The sequence below is a fragment of the Juglans regia genome, chromosome 4 (assembly GCF_001411555.2).
Source record: "Juglans regia cultivar Chandler chromosome 4, Walnut 2.0, whole genome shotgun sequence".
Lineage (NCBI taxonomy): Eukaryota > Viridiplantae > Streptophyta > Magnoliopsida > Fagales > Juglandaceae > Juglans > Juglans regia.
The window spans coordinates 9,269,730-9,291,313 of record NC_049904.1 but is presented as its reverse complement, the minus strand read 5'-3'; the positions used below and the strand labels follow the sequence as shown (position 1 = coordinate 9,291,313).

Genomic DNA, 21,584 nt, shown 5'->3' with positions numbered 1-21,584 from the left:
TTCACATCAAGGCACTAATGGGTTGCAGCCAATGGCAGTGGATGGTCTGCCATGTGGGGGAGGAAACTTCTCCAAGAAGCTTTGCCAAGGTGGCCAATTTCGTGGGCCTTGGTGGGCCCCAACCAAGTGGGCTTCAATTTGGGGTTCAAATGGGGTTTGGTTAGGGTTTAAGATACTATCAAGCCCAAAACCAATTTTTCTTGGCCCAATCAAATTCCCAAGATTTAAAAGGTTGAATAATGATGTCATAACAAGGATTTGATTAATTAATAGCATGTGAAAGTGATTTAATCAAGTGATTAAACACAATGCTAGAAATCGGATTAAAAAGGGTTTGGAGGCCAACTTTAGGGTTTGGGAAAACCGTTTAGGGTTTTGGTTTCAACCAAGCTTTTGGGGTTTCAATTGGATTCCAACCATTTAGGGTTTTGCTAGGGTTGAAACCCTCTTTGAGATGAAACAGAGCTTTGCTTAGGTGGCATGATCTCACACCTTGACTTCCTTCACAAATCCATCTAATGGTTCCTCATGGTGCCAAGTGTCTAATACTATTCACTATGTGTGGCTAAGATCTTGCCAAGTGTCCAAATAAAACTCCTCCAACCTAATTTAGACATTTCACACTGTGATTTTGAAAACACTGCACTGGGTGCGCTTATCGAGGTTACTATTCACTCCAAAAAATACATTATAAACTTAGTACTGAAAAATTCTAAATAGTCATATTAACCTATAGTGAAATATCGTTTACCGAAATTCAATCCCGAAGTGCCCCTAAAAATAAATTTCACAATTTCCAACAGACGTTTTGTCCGAAATTATGAAAATAGGCTATTGCGCCATAAAATCCTAAATAATCCACTGAGTCTAATGGCGCAGACCATAATGCATTCTGACACTTCTAACTATCTCAAATAATTAAACTCATAAATCTAGCACCATAGTGAGTGATAATACTGATTATGATGACAGACTAAAACCTAAGCGATTAGTCGATTCGTAAAAACTTATGGGGTTTTCACAAGATTCCTTAAGTCAATAGAAATTTTACCAATGAATTTCTAGTGGGTTGTTACATATACTAATCACTATAACTATATATAGTATTAATATCACTATAGTATTATTGATAATACTATATTATCACTAACATATAGTAATAGTACTATACCAATAGTATTACTATATACTAATACTATTAGTGTACTACTAATATTTATGTATATTAATATATATATATCAAGTATAAGAGATTAGAGATTTAATATATATATATATATTAAATCACTAACATACTGATAGTATGATACTATAGTATAAGTAATTATACTATAAGATATATTAATAGATTAATAGTATATTATAGTAATAGTATATTATATATAAAATAGGTCATAATGGTGTGGATTAGTAATAGTATAATTAGTATTAGTATTAGTAATATTCATATATATTAAAATATATCATAGATTCATAGTATACTATATAAATATCATAGTATAATATACTATATATAGTTTAAAATTCTTAAATATATATATTTTTAAGAATCTTCATTTCGGCGCCCTTTTTTTTAATATTCATATATATATATATATCATATATTTTGTTTGAACCTTTAAATATATATATATATATATATATATATATATACACACACACACACACACTAGTAAGGGCACATTGCACGTGTGCCCAATTGCAAAAACATGAAAAATATTCTTAAAACATGAACTAACAATCATAAGTGGTACTAACAGATCATATATAATGTCTTTGGATGGTAATTAATTAAATCATTCTGTCTAAAAAAAAAAAAACTCTGCATTTAATTAAAACATGTGATATTCTAATAATTTTACTTATCAATATAATAAAAAAATATTAAATACTCCTCATTTTACACTATTTTGATAAGTCCCTCTCCGGATTGATCTATGGCAAGTTTTCTACACTAGCCAAACAGTAGGGTTTTTAATATATATATATATATATATATATAAATATATTCTCTATCCATCCATCGAGTATAGACAAGAGTCAGAAGACAACTTTATCCTTTTTTTTGTTTTTGGCAACTTTATCTTTATCTCATCACCCATGCCATCATGTAAATTATTTTTTAAGTCAAGCTTATGATTTTTCGGTTTGAACTTTAGATGGAACACGACGCACGAAAAAATAAAAAAGAAAAAGCAAGACGCGGGACCCAGGATGCTTGGTTTTAGCTTTTTTTCATTTTGGATCGACTTGAATTTGAGTTTGGGTCTTTTACTCTTTTATGAAGCAAGACGCGGGACACAGTTCCTTGGTGTGACATTTTCAGACTGAGGGGATGGTTGCACAGAGAGTCAGAGACTTTGCATTGTTTTTGTTTGGCCCGTGAGCAGAGTGAGAGGACTAAGGAGAGACCGTGAGATTGAAAAGTCAAAAGTTCAAAACCCTAATATTTCGAAAGAGGGTCCTCGTCTCAGTGGTGCGTTGTGTTTTTTCTTCATCTCAGGTTCGCTCTAAGCTCTGTATTTTTTTCATCTTAGTGGGGCTTTTTATTTTCTTCATTTCAGTACGTTGTGGAATGCGAGTATTGTGATTGTCGATCTCCTTCTCTTTTTTTTTTCTTTTTTTTTCCGTTAGCTTTATTCTCTCTATTTCTCGGTTTCTCGTATTTGTTATTTGTCCTGGTGTGTTGTAGTATGGTTCTTCTCGATTTCCTTTTTGTTCTCTGTGGTGTGGATCTGAGCAACTCTTTAGATTTTTTTTTTTTATTCTTCTCGATTCCCTTTTGTTCCCTCTATGGTGTGGATCTGTTGCTATTGGTTGTGCTAGTAGTAGTGTTGTTATTTTTGTGTTTATTTTCGTTGTTGATTTTCTGCTGCTGTTTTATAATATGTAATTTAGTATGTAAAAATAGTTCTTGTTTTATGTTAATGGCTTACATTCTCTTTAAAAATACTCCTAGATCGATTGAATGCAGTAGTTTTCAGTCTTTAGTTTTCTATTAATGGTTTATATTTGCGTGATTCCTTTGATCTTAAACATTTTTGCGTGATTCCTTTGACTTATCATTCATTTTTTGTTAAATTTGTATTCTTTGATTTTTAATATGTTATTTTTTATTCGGTTTTCACTTTTGTGTCTAATATTACCACTACTTGTCTAAAAATATTTTTTTAGACATGTCTAAACATGTTACAAATATAGAATGTTCATCTACAAATCCACTCATGGGAGACATAGAACCTACACAAGGAGATGATACTGCCACAACCTTTATAGAGTGTGCTAGTAATTATGGGAACCATGAAATTGACGATATTATTGGTGGAGAAGAAAACCCAAGTGCCCCTAAGGATCCCCAAAAATATGCATACCAGAGGAAGCTTAGGAAGAAAACTTCTACTGTTTGGAATGATATTAAAATAGTGGTTAAGAATGATGTAAAGAAAGCTGAATGTAACTTTTGCAAAGACCTATTGTCTATTTCTTCATCAGGTTCTACAACTCACTTCCGTAGCCACTTGACTAGTTGTCTTCCACACATAACTCCTTCTAAAAAGCAAAAGGTTTTAACTATTGACATGAAGGGTCCTGAATGTGTGAACACAATGAAAAATTTCTCGTATGATATGAAAAAGGTAAGAGAACTTGCTTCTCACATGATACTTTATCACGAGTATCCATTTTCCATGATGAAACATATTGTGTTTAATAAATTTATGAGAGCTAATACTCTTTATTGGCAAAAGATAAATCGTACTACAGCAAGAAATGATTGTGAATCCACATATGAAATTGAGAAAAAGAAACTGAAAGCAATATTAAGAAGTGTGAATAAAGTCAGCATAACAACGGATATGTGGACTTCAGGTCAAAAGATCACATATATGGTGGTTACCTGTCATTTTGTTGATCCTGATTGGCATTTACGGCATTTACAAAAAAGAGTCTTAAATTTTTGTAATGTCCCACCCCCACACAATGGGGTTATTGTTGCTGATGCACTTCAAAAGTGTTTCACAGATTGGGGAATTGAGAACAAAGTGTCTACAATAACAGTGGATAATGCTAGGTATAATGATGTAGTTTTAAGGGTTCTCAAAGATGTTTTCACTTTGAAAAAGAAGTTATCTATTGGGGGGTAGCTTTTTCATGTGCGTTGTTGTGCACATATAACAAATTTATTGGTCAAAGATGGACTTAGTGAGATTGTTGAAATTGTCGATTGTGTTTGAGAAGGGGTAAAATACTTGGTTGCATTAGAACGTATCAAGCAATTTAGTGACATTGCAAAATAGTTGCAATTACCAACAAAGAAACTTTTTTTGGATGTTTCTACTCGATGGAATAGCATTTACCTAATGCTAGAAGCAGCCTTAGAGTTTAAAAAAGTCTTTCCAAGATATGGAGATAAAGATCAAGGTTTTAATTATGTTCCAAGCATTAAAGATTGGATAAAAGTGGAAAATGTGTGTCAAATTTTGGCTGTTTTTAATGAGGTGACAAACATTATCTCAGGAACCGAGTATCCAACTGCTAACTTATTCCTTCCTGAGGTATGGAGAATAAAAGATGTGTTGAACAAGAAGTCTCTTGACCAAAATGATTATATACGAGCAATGGTTATGAAGATGAATACAAAGTTTGAGAAATATTGGGGGGAATGTAACTTGCTTATGGCAGTAGTTGCTGTTTTAGATCCAAGGTTCAAAATGATGCTTGTTCAATTTTGTTTTCTAGTAATTTATTTAGAACTTGAAGCTACTAAAAACATAGAAACCATCTTGAGAATCTTACATTAGTTGTATGATGAATATGTTGGAAATTATAATTTAGCTAATGTGGAGTCAAGTGGACTTGAAAATGCTCGAGATATAGGTTCTTCTTATGGTAGTTCTGTCAATAATGTGGGGAAGAATGTGATGAGTGGCAGGTCTATATTTGAATCATTTGTTAGAAGTGTTGAAACCATTCGACCAGTGAAATCTGATTTGGATGTTTACTTAGAGGAAGGTGTATATATTTGTAGTGAGGATTCATATTCACATTTTGATGCCTTGGAGTGGTAGAAGGTCAATGATCTAAAGTACTGCATTTTATCTAAGATGGCACATAATATTTTGTCAATTCCAATTACTACAGTGGCTTCAAAATCTACATTTAGTGCTGGTGGTAGAGTGATTGATCCTTATCATGCATCAATGTCTGTTTAAACAGTAGAAATGCTGTTATGTGGAGCTGATTGGGTTTGAGTACTTCATGGTTTGAAAAAATCATCAAGTGTAAGTATAATTTTATTTAGTAATTTTTCATTATCATCTAGAACTTGTTTTAACTTATTGAGAAATTGTCTTAACTATTTTTTCTCTTTCATTTTGTAGAGAGAAGAACCAACTTATAAAGAGATTTTATTGCCCTAACATGAATTGCTGGTAGGTTGTATATTTTTTCCTTTTGGTATAATGTTATTTATTATTAAATTGTTATTTTGTTATATCATATTGCTAATGATATCTTGTGTGTTTTGTATCATAGGTTGATGGGGATTGGCTTCTGGCTGGTTTTTTTTTTTTTTTTGCTTTTTTTTTTTACTAAAAATATTTAAATGAAGTATGCTTATAGGACATGTTGTTTAAGTATGGATGTAATTATTTTTATGAAAAAAACTTGTTGACTCGTCAGAGCTGTCCAGCTAGACAAGGTTGCTAGAAATTTGGATTTTTTTTTAAAGCTTGGACATGAATAGCTGACTTGAATTGCAAAAGTATATGGAATGTTGCAAACCACTGTTTTTGTACGTGATGGAGAAATATGGATAACATAAAGTAATTTTTTGTAGTGTTTTATTTTTGTACTTGGTGCTCAAAGAAATGATTTAACATGTTGATATTGCTTTCATGTTTGTTATTCTTGGCTATTATTATCGGGTTGTTTATTACTTTATTTTATTATTCTACATGTTATTATTCAATCTATTGTGTTTCATTCATTTTTAGACTAAGTGTTTATTATTAATGTTTATCATTTTATTAATAAGTTGCTTACTCTTAATTAAGATTAGTAGATTTATTAGTATTTATATATTTTTTATTCCCTTTAAACTAAGACAAACTTTTACACACTTATGTAACTGTCAAATGTAGAATTGGCTACTATATTCAAAGGTGAAGGCCAACATATTTACATTGATTTATTTCTAATGAGAATGTTGGCTCCTATGTCATATGTGTATAAGAAATGAGGCTAAAATGAATAAGAGTTTGTGGACTTTTCAGTTTGTAAATCTGAATATGTGATTTAGAAGTTATTATTGTGAATCTGTGATACCTTAGGAGTTGGAATTATTTACCTATTTTAGTTTTTAACTGTATTTTGGCAAATGATGAATTATTGATTTATTTGCAATAAGAATATTGTGAATAAACAATGCTATGTAATGTGTGGCTGTGCATCAGAGTGGCTCAAGTGAATAAGAGTTGGAGGACTTTTCTCTAACATTTATTTAGTTTGTTTTCCTAGTTGATGCTATAATTAGTGTTCTACCATTTGAAATTGTAATTTATTGTTATACCTTAGAAGTTGGAATTATGTACCTATTTGTAACTATATTGTGGCAAGTGATTAATCATTGATTTATTTGCAAAAAGATGTTGTTTAAGCAATGCTATGTCATGTGCTGCTGACTGCTATGCATCAGAAATGGAGTTGATTCGGCTGAAGTCATGAATAAGAGTTGAAGAATATTCTTCTACAATTTTTTTAGTTTGTTTTCTTAGTTTATGCTATAATTAGTGATCTACCATTTGAAATTGTAATTTATCGTCATGCTTTAGAAGTTGGAATTATTTAGCAATTTGTAAGTTTGTAACTATATTGATTATTGTGAATGTTCTATATAGTTAGTCTTTTCACAGGAAGTAAAAGATTAAAAAAAAAAAGTCTTCTCAATCAAATGAATCCAAATCAACCTTTGGATTAAAGTTGAAAAGATTCTATGTAAAAAGAGAACATGAAAGATTGTCGTTAGCAATATTGGTTTCTCAATACTTTCAAAAAAATAGCAGATTCTGAATCGTTGATTTATTTGCAATAAATATGTTATATAAGAAGTGTATAGTGCAATCTAATATTTATTAATAAAATTCTAGTTAAAATTTATTAAGAGAAATAATCTTATTTATGCATCATATTTAACTCGAGCTCGAGCGAGTAGTTCAAGCTCGTATCAGCTCGTTTATTTTTTGTATTCGAGTTTGAGTCGAGTTTGATCTTAATATATGTTAGGCGAGTCGAGTTCAATCAGAAATCTCTAATACTTTTCGAGCTCAAGTCGAGTTTGAGCAGATATATATGTTAATCGAGCTCGTGACCCCTAGTTTGAATTCGACTAGTTTGAATTCGACTCGACTCAATTCGTTTGCAGCCCTAACGCCAAGTATTAGTGATTGTTTGGAAAAAAAAAATTATTCTAAAATTTTTATCTCATCTCATCTCAAGAAATGGTGATAAGAAGTTATGGAAATCTTTGTGAAAAATGCGCATCCCTCAAAAAATTAAGATCTTTACATGGAGGGCTTGTCATGATAGGTTACCTTCTAAAAATAATTTGCTTAAAAGAAAGATTGTGGAATCTTCCTAGTGTGAATTTTGTGGGTTCCATTATGAAGATCTCACTCATGCACTATTTAGCTGTCCTAATCTCCTTGCTGCTTGGAACAAGTTCATGCTTGGGATAAGTACTCTTAATTCTATTGATTCTGTTAAAAATGTAACTAGACAGATATTAGAAATTGGTGATTTATCACAACTGGAGAGATTAGCCTGGGCCTTATGGTATAGACGTAATAAGTTGATTTATGAACAATCAAAAATATATATATATATATATATCACTCCAATATAAATATTTTTAAATTAATTGTTATAATTTTTTTAAATTAATTATTATAATTTTTTTAATTTTTAAATAAAAAATATTTTCAATTTTTTAATTTTCTAAATAAAAATAATATTAATAATATTTTTTATTTTATAATATTTTGATTATTTTTTATTTTACTTTTAAGATTTTACAAAATATTAATTTAAATTATTTATAAATTATTTTATTACTATATTAACTCTTCTCACTCCTCAAATTTGTACCTATCAATGGGCTCGAAGTGAGACCGCAGAAAAAGGACGCGCAAGAATGCTTCTGCGACTTGATGCGAGAGGAGACAGGACAAAAGCTTTTATGGGCTTGATGTGAGAGAACAGAGAAGATCATCATTCATCAGTAGAGAAAACGCATGATCCCTATAAAACCAACGGGAAAACTATTATTTCCAGGGGCGATGCTACGGTCACCGTTCATATTTACCGTTTTGTTTTACCGTTTTACGTGGCATGCCACGTATTTAAAAAATAAAAAAAAGGCAAAGCTGATATCCTGCCCATCATCTTCTCCCGCGGCTCCTCATTTCTTCTTCAGAAGTAAAAAATCTCCAACTCCCGACAAAAGCAGAAAAATTCGGATCATTTTGGGCAAAAACTCAGCCTAGTAAACGAAACTAGGTACTTTACCACCAACATTCTTTCTCCCACCGTCTTTTATTATAACCAATATTAAAAAACTGTCTAGACTCTAGAGGGATCAACCTTGCAGTCCAGCCTTCAATCTTTTTGAGGCCTACATCAAAACGAGGACTAATAACGCCACAATTTTACCAGACTTGTGGTCGTCAACATACTCAAACTCTCCAATGTGACCATGCTTCTTCATAATAAGGAGGAATTTGATTATCACTTTTGAGGATGGCTTGATCATGACCTGGCGTTTCCCACACTTCTCAGCATCGTACATGCTCTTAAGAGCATCATTCAAAACACTAACTCGCACCATTGTTACGTAAAGGAAGCTTTCTCATACGTCTACAGAAGACGAGGTGGGCGGAATGGGCTTCTCCGTAGGCTTATGCTAAGATAACAGACCACGTGAAATGCGAAGAAGGTGGGCGGAATGGGTTTCTCTGTAGGCTTATGCGAAGACGAAGACCACGTGAAATGCGAAGAAGGTGGGCGGAATGGGTTTCTCTGAAGATGAAATGCGAAGTCGAAATGGGTTTCTCTGAAGATGAAATGCGAAGTTAAAATGGGTTTCTCTGGCTTTTTGACAAAGCTTGAAGACTACGAAATGGAGGGACAATATGCGAAGTCTAAATGGGTCTCGAAATGGATTTTTCTGGCTTTTTGACGAAGCTTGAAGATGATGAAATGGAGAGACAATACAGGTAACTGTAGCATTATTATTTTTTATTTCTAAAACATACAACGTGGGCATACCACGTACAGCGGGAAGTTGGAGCGGGACAATACGGGCGGTGGGCGTGGCATTTCTCTATTTCCAGAGAAGCCATTGAATGGGAAGGGATTTTCGCCCATCAACATATCAAGACAAACGCCGCAACCAATGCAAAACTCGCTCTTCTACCAGGGATTTAAGACGGCTCGAGTTCTGAACTTCTGACGCGAAATTAGGAAACGTGGAAGGGAGACACGACAGCTGCTCAGAGCATCAAGCATTGGCAATGTGCGAAGCAACTCATCTTATAAATTCATTATTATAATTTTTTTAAATTTTAATATAAAATATAATAAATAATTCAATTTTTTTAAATTTTAAAATAATAAAAATAATATTCTAACAATATTTTATCATCTCAACTCAACTCACTTCAACATCTAAACATAACCTAAATTTTGTAAAAGAGAAATACTTTGCGAGACTTAGGGCGTGGTTTGGATTCAAATATCACTTCAGATCACTTCAACTCTTCCCAGCAAACTCTCTCCAAACTTTTTATTTGTTTTCATATAGGATAAAATAGCTTATGTTGCTTTTTACTTTTCTATGCAACTAGTGTAATGAATGCAAATGAAGACCCACGCCTTCGCCCAGCCCTCCTTCACATGGGTGTAAAATAAAAAATTATTTTTAAAACAATTTTTTGTAATCAATTTATATTTAATATTTTACAAACAAATTCCATTAGAAAAAAAATATTATAATCCAGAAAATATTATTATAAAATATATTATAAAAAATAAAAAATTGGGTAGATAATTTATAAATTATTATTACTTAAGGAATAAATATATTTATAAATAAAACAAATTTATTAAAAACACTATGCAATAATTTGTGGGACCCACATCTATCTCATCTCCAAAAAGTTAAAACCATCGTACGTTTGGGTGTTGAAAAGTGTTGAGAAGTATTGAGAATGTTTGTAAATAGTTATGAGTAGAGATTGAAGTGAGTTTGTAAGTCCCATTGAGAGTATTTTGAGTTGTTTGGATGTGTCAAGTATGTTGAGTTGTTGACTTTTGAGTAGGTAGTTGAAAAATGTGTGGGTCCCATAAATATTATAGTGATTTTATTTTTAGTAATAAATATTATAATGATTTTATTATAGTGATTTTTTAATATTAATAAATAATGTAGTGATTTTATTTTACTTTTATATATAATAATGATAAATAGTATAATGATTTTATTTTTAATTTATATATAATTGTGATAAATATTATAATGATTTTATTTATATATATATAATAGTTATAAATATTATAGTAATGTTATTTTTTATTTATATATTATAGTGATTTTATTTTTAATTTATATATAATAGTGATAAATATTATAGTAGTTTATTTTTTATTTATATATAATAGTGATAAGTATTATAGTGATTTTATTGTTTATTTATTTATATATTTTAGTGATTTTATTTTTTATTTATATATTATAATGATCTTATTTTTTATTTATATTTAATAGTGATAAATATTATAGTGATTTTATTTTTTATTTATATATTATAGAGATTTTATTTTTTATTTATATATTATAGCGATTTTATTTTTTATTTATATATTATAGTGATAAATATTTTTTATTTATATATTATAGTGATTTTTATTTATTTATATATTATAATGATTTTTTTATATTTAATAGTGATAAATATTATAGTGATTTTATTTTTTATTTATATATTATAGTGATTTTATTTTTTATTTATATATTATAGTGATTTTATTTTTTATTTATATATTATAGTTATAAATATTTTTTATTTATATATTATAGTGATTTTATTTTTTATTTATATATTATAGTGATTTTAATTTTAATTTATATATTATAGTGATTTTATTTTTTATTTATATAATATAGTGATTTTATTTTTTATTTATATATAATAGTGATAAATATTTTTTATTTATATATTATAGTGATTTTATTTTTTATTTATATATTATAGTGATTTTATTTTTTATTTATATATTATAGTGATTTTATTTTTTATTTATATATTATAATGATTTTATTTTTTTATTTATATTTAATAGTATAAATATTATAGTAATTTTATTTTTTATTTATATATTATAGCGATTTTATTTTTTATTTATATATAATAGTTATAAATATTTTTTATTTATATATTATAGTGATTTTATTTTTTATTTATATATAATAGTGATAAATATTTTTTATTTATATATTATAGTGATTTTATTTTTTATTTATATATTATAGAGATTTTATTTTTTATTTATATATAATAGTGATAAATATTTTTTATTTATATATTATAGTGATTTTTTATTATTTATATATTATAATGATTTTATTATTTATATTTAATAGTGATAAATATTATAGTGATTTTATTTTTTATTTATATATTATAGTGATTTTATTTTTATTTATATATTATAGTGATTTTATTTTTTATTTATATATTATAGCGATTTTATTTTTTATTTATATATAATAGTGATAAATATTTTTTATTTATATATTATAGTGATTTTATTTTTTATTTATATATTATAGTGATTTTATTTTTTATTTATATATTATAGAGATTTTATTTTTTATTTATATATAATAGTGATAAATATTTTTTATTTATATATTATAGTGATTTTTTATTATTTATATATTATAATGATTTTTTTATTTATATTTAATAATGATAAATATTATAGTGATTTTATTTTTTATTTATATATAATAGTGATAAATATTTTTTATTTATATATTATAGTATTTTTTATTATTTATATATTATAATGATTTTTTTATTTATATTTAATAGTGATAAATATTATAGTGATTTTATTTTTTATTTATATATTATAGTGATTTTCTTTTTTATTTATATATAATAGTGATTTTTTTTATTTATATATTATAATGATTTTTTTGTTTATTTATATATTATAGTGATTTTTTTATTTATATATTATAATGATTTTTTTTATATTTAATAGTGATAAATATTATAGTGATTTTATTTTTTATGTATATATAATAATGATAAGTATTATAAAATGTTTGTGAATAGTTATGAGTAGAGATTGAAGTGGATTTGTGGGTCCCATTGAGAGTATTTTAAGTTGTTTGGCATGTGAAGTATTTTCAAAAGTACGAGAATACTTGAAAAGTGTTGAAGTATCTCTGCTACCCAAACACAGCCTTAGGGTGGGTTTAGATGATAAATTCATCTCAATTTATTATTATAATTTTTTTAAATTTTAATATAAAATATAATAAATAATTTAACTTTTTTAAATTTTAAAATAATAATAATATTAAAAAATAATATTTTAATAATATTTTATCATCTCAATTCAACTCAACTCAACTCACTTTAATATTCAAACACACCTTTAAAGAGTGTCCGAATGAGTTTTTTTTTTTTTATTATTTAATAAGTAAGAAAGTGATTTTTAATAATATTATAAATTTTTTAGTTTTTAAAAAATTTTATAATAATTAAAAAAATATATAAAAAATAAATAAATAAGTAAAATATATTGTTCGGGATCACTATTCGAGATATTTTTTTGAGAAGTGTAGTGTTGCTCTTTGTAAAATTTTAGCTATAATATTAATTTTTCGTTAGATGAATTTATATTATATTAGCTATTTTAAAATTAAAATAAATAAATACGAATATAATAGTCAATGACTCTATACCAAAGATATATCTCAAGTAATATATATATTAATAATAGTTTAACAATAATAACAATAGACGGTATAACCAGCCATATATATGAGAGTAAGTAGTGCAGACGGTATAACCAACTATATGCATGAATAAATATAAAAGACAGAAAAGATATATGATAAAATTGACTTCATTAAAAACATGATATTTACAAAAAGATTAATTCTCAAAAGGATTGGAAGCAAAAGACATGAAGGAATGTTTACAAAAGATAAGTTCTAGAAAATGAGAATAACAAGAGAAGAGAAGGATTGGCCTCTAATGAAAGTTTCTGAATGGCTCCCTTTTCTCTACAGACTCCTTTTATAGACATTGAAACAGTAATTCTTAATAATACATGTCTGGCATTTTATCTTCCTATGTCAACTAACAATAAATGTAGTTCAATAGATATACAAAGTAGTTTGTCTTTTAGTAAACAATAATCTTGACTTTGAATAGTAACTTTTGTCTTGGTTTTAAACGGTACATAATAATCTGATAATGAACGAAGTTGTTTGTTTTTATTCTTCTGAAGAGATAATACTTCTGTAGCTTTCATCTACCATGTTGAATAATTGAGAAAGTAATAATCTTCTAGAATCACATGATCTGAGGGTCATGATCTGTGAATTCCAGATCAAATAAATCTTGAGAATCCATCAAATGTACTAGATGGTAGAATGTGTTGCCCTGAGAAGGAGAGACTTGTTGAGAAGAAGATGCCTGTTGAGAATGAGAGGCATGTTGAGAATGAGAGACATGTTGAGCTAGTGATAACATGAGTTGTTGTAATGGAGATAATTTGGTTTGATAATGTGTGTCTTCTTCATCATTGCTGTCTGAGACTTATGACATTGTCTCAGCTAATTTTTTCAATTCCTTTTTGCTAGTAGTGGATGTTAATTGAGCTTGAAATCTACATCGTTGGACTAGAACTTCAGGGGCTTTAGTAATTTTTTAAACCATTTTTAAAATATGATCGTAACTATATTTTTCCCACCATTTGACAAAAACTTGACGGGTTAAGAAATCATATTTTTAAGAGATGGATGATGTTTGATAACGTAATCTCACTTCATAATCCAATTTAATTTTGTTTTGAAAAAGAAAACAAGAAGTGGTGAATAATATATTAATGAGAGTAGATAATCATTTTGTGAAGAATAAATCTAAAAACTTTCTTGAGGAGGGAGATGAATGAGAAGAAGTTCAGGTCCATAATAATCTCACTATAGTAAGAACCATCGCAGAAGTGTCATGATCTCTTGTAATTTGTCAAAGTGGAGGAACAAAAAATTGCTCAAATTTTTGTTTTGTTTTAAAAATATTTTTGTTCATACCTGTTGATAATCATAATAATCATAATATGGTGGATCATAAGGATGAGAAAACTTCCTTGTTAAATAAAGATTTTTTTCTCATTGTTCCAAGGTGAGGACTTGTTTAATAGTGACTTTATGACAGACAATAATTGAAGATGCATATGGATAAGGTTGAGTTGGAAGAGAACAAAAGATCACAGAGAGAATAATTGAATCTGTATTTAATAATATGAATTCATAAAAATGCTGAGTTTTTTTTATATTTTATGGGACATAATGTCAGTCTAGCAAAAGAAATGTATCAAGTAATTTTTGGGGATCAGATAGGTGTTGGATTTTAGACTCAATGGGGAAGACTGGATGCCAGTAAGTTTTAATGATAATAAGGAATGTAGAATGTTGAGATAATAGTGGAGAATTAATAATTTGAGAAGGGGTAGAGGGAGAAGGAGAAACAGATTTCGAGTATGTTGATAATTTTGGAGAAGTTAATGGTGAGAATAGATTGTAAGATGGCCTAATATTTTGTAGTAATGTCTCTAATATCATATATGGTTTTGGAGTTGCAGAATGACAATGTGAAAGATAGAGAGGAGATGATGACCTAGCATAAGAAAATTTGGACTTTATTCTTGATTCTGAGGATGACATGATTTTCACTGTAAGAATTATCGAGATAGAAAATCAAGAAGATAATTAAATTCTCTTTTAATATGTTCAATATCAAAATAAAAAATACTTAAATAGCTTGTCATCCAGCAAATATTTGTTTAGCAGTCAGATTTTTCACATCTTTAATCAAAACTTTCTGGCTGATTTATAATTTATTATAAGTAAAAACTTTTGATTCAACAAATCATCTTGAAATTTAGAGATACATAATAAATTGCTAAATTTCTTTTCTAATAATACTGTAATTCTTTTGGACAGGATTCCAACATCCTGAATGGAATCAAATAATCTGTTCCAAATCAATTGATAATTTTTATTTCATAATTCTACCACAACTAAGATCAGAGGCATCTGTTTCAACAATTTCAAAAGTATGAGGTAATGGGGGTCCTAAGCATTATAATTTCTTAACGTAAGACTTAATTTGTTTTATAATATTTGTATACGTTTCTGTCTATGGAGTGAATTCTTTTTTAATCTTTTAAATAATGATTTACATAATGACCTGATAGATTGATAAAAATCTGCAACATAATTAAGACTTCTCAAAAATCTTTTTAATTGTTGCTTATCTTTTATTTCATGGGAAAATTAATTAGCAAATTCTATTGCTATACTAATTTGTGTAATAATTCCTTGATAGATATCATGTCCAAGAAATCTAATTTTATTTTGAAATAATTTTATTTTTGGTGATGAAACAACTGATCCATTTTTTTTAATAACTTGAACAAAAGTATTTAAATATTTCCAGTGTTGTTCAATTGATGAGGAAAATATTAATACGTCATCTATATAAACTATTAAAAAGTGAGTAAAATGAGTAAATATTTCATTCATAAAATTTTGAAATTCACTATGAGTATTTTCTAATCCGAATGGCATAACATTTCATTCATAATGTCCAAATGGGATTGTGAATGATGTTTTATACCGATCTTTTTCAACAATTTTGATTTGTCAAAATTCACTCTTCATGTCAAATTTTGAAAATATTGTAGCATTACGAGATAATAAGTTTTTCTTATTGTGAATAAATTGTAATACTTTATTATTAATAGTTTATAGTTGATAACTAACAGAGGAACTCATCTTTCTAATTCTGTTTGTTTTTAAACGTAAGACAACACAACTCCATGGTGACTTGCATTTCCTAATTAATCTTTTTGTTAATAAATCATTAAATTCCTTTTTACAGAATTCTAATAATTCATTATTCATTTGAATTGGTCAAGTTTTAGTAGGAATATTCTTTTCAAAAAATTCTTTTTCATAAGGTAATTTAACTATATGTTGTTTTCTTTTCAAAAAAAACATTAGGCAAGTTAGAGCATACTTCTTTTTCAATTATTTTTTTTTTTGTATTAGATCATTTAATTGTTCTTCAAATCTTTTATATTTTAATTATTGTTTTAAGAAATTTATCCTTTTTTTTTTCTTTTAATCTTAGTTTTTGTTAAAAAATTAATTTCTTTGTTTAATAAAACTTATTTTAGGAAGTTAATTTCTTTTGATACAGGAAAAAATAGAAATTTAAATTGAATTTCTTGTTCAAGTATTTTAGTAGCAATTCATTCTTCTGTTATAGAGAAATGGTAAAATAAGGCAAGAAATAGATTTCTCAATATTACTTTGGTGTTCATATTGGTTACTAAAATAAATGTTGTTTTAAAGCAAATTCCATTATTACAAATATGTGTATTAGATATTTTATAATTTATGTTTAATTTTGTTCCATTAGGTTGGGATAATGTCTCTTTTGTTTTTTTTAAATATTTGGAAGGTGTTAATCTCTCTTGTATACAATTTAAATTTGCTCCATGTCTAATATAGTAATTGTAGTAAAAGAAAATTCTTGGTTAATAGAGACTATTATTTTAGTATACCACTTCTGAAAATTTATTCTATCAAGGATATTAATAAAATTATTTCTTTCGTCTTTAATAACTATTGTTGAACATTCTCCTTGTTCTTTATAATGAGGAGTATTTATATTTTTATCTACTTTTAATAATATAATTTCTTGTAGTAATTTTTCATTTAAAACTTGTAATCTAAGATTAGATGCTTTCAAATTTCTAACATATTGTTTTATTTCATTAATTTCTTGTTGTAAATCTTGTAATGTAACTTTTTGTTTTTCTGTTTTAAATCTACATACTATTTCTGAAAAATCATAAGGTGTTGAAATAGTTACTAAAGTGGTTTGATTAGTAAAAGTATCTTTTAGTTTTACTAAATAATTTTTTCTTTCTTGTGGATCATTAATTTTATCAATTAATTCTAATATAATATCTTCATTTTTTTAGAGTACATTAATAGTTTTATCACATATACAATTATTCTTATCTAAGCAATTACAAGCCTATACTTCATTTTTTTCTGATTTATTATCAGAAGATTGCTCTGAAAAGCTTGATTCTTTTAATTGATAGATTTCTTCTTCTTCTAAAGAGATTTTATCTTCTTCACTTTAATGTATTATAAAAATATTTAATAATTTTTCTTTTAATATTTCAGATATATCTAATTTATAAATCTGTTGTTTCACCTTACAATTAGACTTGTAATGTCCAATTTTTCCATATTTATAATAAACAATCTGTTTTTTCTTTTTATTATATGTTTTTGTATTTTTTATTGGTTTATTATATATTTGTTTATTTTTTGTCTTCTTATTAGGTCTTTTATATTTTTGTTTTTTGTTAGAATAATTCTTATAATTTTTTTTTTCCTTTTTATGTCTTCTTGAAGGAGTCAATAATGGAGTATAACCAAACTGTTTACAAAAGGTACCTAATTCTTTTTTAGCAAATTTCTTTTCGTTATCCATTTGTTTTTCTAATCTTAGATGTTTGCACATAATTAAATCAGTTTTATTAATAATAGTTATTATATCACCATATGTGAGATTAAGAAAATCAATAGTACCATCTAGTTTTACTAATGATTCTCATACCTTTTGTACGAAATAATATGGAAGTCCAACTATGAATTTTTTTTTTCCAGAATAGTTATTGACAGTCATTTCTGATCATAATTTTAGTTAGAAATATATCTTTATATAAACGAAAATCAGATAATTGAGGACATCTTAAATTAATTAACAAATCACTAGTTATTTCTTTAAATTGAATAGAATCACCAACAAAATGCTTGGTTAGTGCAAATATTAAAGTATTAACAACATCTTCTAATGGTTGATCATCTTTTGTTTTAATGATTTGCATATTTTCATCATGTTTACATTGGGTTAATATTTTTATTCTTTATTCATGTGAAAGATAATAATCCCACTAGCCTTTTAATTAGTTAGTAAAACATGTAACAATAATATGAGCTACTTGATTATCAGTTTTCTATTACTTTTATAAACATTAACAACCATAATCATTTCTTGAAAATGACTTAATATTTCATACTCAGATAATCTATTTATATTCTATTCATATAATACATCAGGTGAAAAAAAAAACAGATCTTACTATATGTTCTCTTTCTACGAATTGCATATCCGGTGGAGTAGGCATCGAATACCGATTACGAGTAATGAAAATATGATGTTTAGAATCCCTAGTCGAAAAACTATTAACATGATCTCCTCTAATCTTATTTATTTGTAAATCTAAATTTTTAAATTGGATTTCAGTATTACTAATTTCAGAATCGGATAAGACAGGAAGGGTTATCTTACTTAATACATTAATATGAGGTTGTTTTGAAATAGGTGCGATATCAGTAATATTTAATTTTTCTAATTTATTACAGATTTGTTCTAATAAATCATTTTTTTTTTTAGAAAAACTAGTTTATAGATTAGATGAGATTTAATGGGGAACAAACAAAGAGGTTTCTTTTACTTCAAAATGTGGTATTCTTCATAAACAATTTGATTATTTTTTTCCATAATCCTTTGATTAGTAGTCCTGTTTATGGGTTGATAACTGACTTGATTTATAGATTTCAAACCATGTAAATAAAAGTATATTAATTTGTTTTCATTCTAAGTACTCATAATATTTTTCTTAAATATAATATCTCTCAATTTTTGTAAAAGTTGAGAAAAATACTAATATTTTCTAATTATTTTATTCTTTCATATAATCTTGTTTGAGATATTTTTTATTAATTTTAAATTATTATTTACTCAGGGTGTATAGTTGAGCATTATCTTCAACTACTTGTAAATACGTTAGAGAATAATGTTCTTTTACTTGTTCAGGATTATGAGAGGTGAATGCTATACCGGGATAATTAACAGTATATATTGGCCAGTGTATCAATAATATTTTCAGGAATAACTCATCGGATCTGAGTATCTAAATTCTGAGATTTGGTGTCAAAGTTTTGAGATCTATTACGAGAAATTGAAGTAAGAATAGATCTGAGTGTATAATAATTAGAAGGTATTGAAAAAGAATAATGTGAGTGTGACAAAGTTATTCTAAAAGGTTGAAAAACAATTTAACAGTTCCATCTTTTTTTTTTTTATCTATGTATTATAGATCATCTTTAGAATTGTTTTCTATTTTAGATAATAAAGTGATATTTTCTAATTGTCGTTCATTAGAGAGAGTAAATTGATTCCAATTAATTTGTTTAGGAATTTGTACACTAAAATTTTGTGTACAAGATTGTAATAATAATGTATATCCTTTTAGACTGGTAATAAGAGTTTGTGACTCTAATGTTGTTTTCATCAGTTTATAATGGATCATATATACTACTGTTAAAAGATGTGATATTTTCATCATATGATAACCATTTATTTTAATATTTAATGTTATATAGGATATTAGTATCAAATAATGAAAGAGAATAATTAGGATAACAATTAAAATAAATTGATCCTTGGAACATGCTTGATTCTACCATGCCAAGTAATGAATCATGAAAATTATAGTATCTCTCATCTCTTAGATAAAGTAATACTGAGGTATTTAATCCACTTATAGTGAGTGATTTTATAGCAATTTGTACTAATTCAATATGTATGAAAGAATATTTATACTCTTTAAGATGTTTAATAGCTTCTTTTGTTAATAATTATAATGATTCATAATCATTATTTAAATTAATAGTTTTTTCTACCGTTTTAATAGTATAATTAGTAAGAAATGATAATTTAGAAGAAAAAGTGAATTGTTTCTATATTTGATTTTTTAGAACATTAGGAATTGTTCAATCTTGTAAATTTCTTTCTATATCTATTATACTGTAATCTTCTTGGTTGATATTATCAGGTTCTATGGGAATACTAGTTGTGAATTCATCAAACTTGAATAAAAAATTCATTGAGATAGGTTTCTAAGGCAAAGATTTTCTATATTTAAAGAGAAATAAGTAGATTAAGATCTTGAGGAAACACTATCGGTATCACCCTTAAAGCTCTCTAGCATAAATGGGCTGACGAACGGGTTTTCATGACTTATTAACACAAGTTTATCAATATACTTCAATTTCTTTTTCTATAGGATATATTTGATAAAAATCTGTATCAGTGATATTTTTTTTATATAAAGCAAGAATACTCAGATGGTATCTTATACTTTTAATATATTTTCTTAAGAATTCACAATGTTTTTTCCATTCCTTTATTATTGATTATCTTCTTTGAAATACATAATATTTAGTCATAATTAATGTATAATCTTATTTCATTAATTGTTGTTTTCTCTTAAGATCTTTTATATTATCCATCATTATTTGTAACTCAAGTCTTGTATTATAATCTATACATCTTAAATCATATAAATCTCGATAATCAGCGCTATGAGCAAAATAATATTCCATAAAAACAACAATAAAAACAATAGATATTATAATAACAATAAAATAAATAAATACCAATATATTATAAATACTCTTTATATATTAATTAATAATTTAAAATTTTTACTTAAAATAATTATATATTAATTAATAATTTAATTTTAATTTCATAATTTAATTATTATTAATGAAATAAAATAAGGAAGAAAATAATGAATTATTTATCAAAATTAAAATAGAAAATAATTAGATAATATAATAGTTGTTAGAAATGATTAAAATATCATTTTGGTGAGTGAATAGTATCTAGCCAAAGATGACTAGGGTGCTTAATTTACTATAGCTCATGTGTTGAGTTTTAGGCTTTGTTTGTTTTCACAATTCTTCTCAATTCATCTCATCATTATAACTTTTTTAAATTTTCACATAAAGTAAAAAACAATTCAACTTTTTCAAATTCAAAAATAAAAATAATATTAAAAAATACATTTTAATAATATTTTATTCAACTTTTAATTTTAATCATAATTGATCTCATCTCATCTCATTTATAAAAGCAAACGAGACTTTAGAAGTTTGGCTAGTCTAATATAGAAAATTTTACTCATACCTAGCCAAAATATGAAGATGTATTGACATTTGGCTAGTCCAATACTAATGCTTCCAAAGGTGAATGCCTCATTTGTTTTCATAACTCATCTAATTAATTTTTTCAAATTTCTATACAAAATAAAATAAACAATTTAACTTTTTCAAATCTTAAAATAAA

At 26.4% G+C, this 21,584-nt stretch overlaps 1 long non-coding RNA gene across 1 annotated transcript; it reads left to right on the top strand.

Moving 5' to 3' along the window:
- Window positions 1-5,182: 5,182 nt before the first annotated feature.
- On the top strand, window positions 5,183-5,573 carry LOC118348133. Its single transcript, XR_004801291.1, has 3 exons — window positions 5,183-5,279; window positions 5,379-5,429; window positions 5,533-5,573. It is a non-coding gene; the product is annotated as an uncharacterized LOC118348133 (long non-coding RNA).
- Window positions 5,574-21,584: the final 16,011 nt, after the last annotated feature.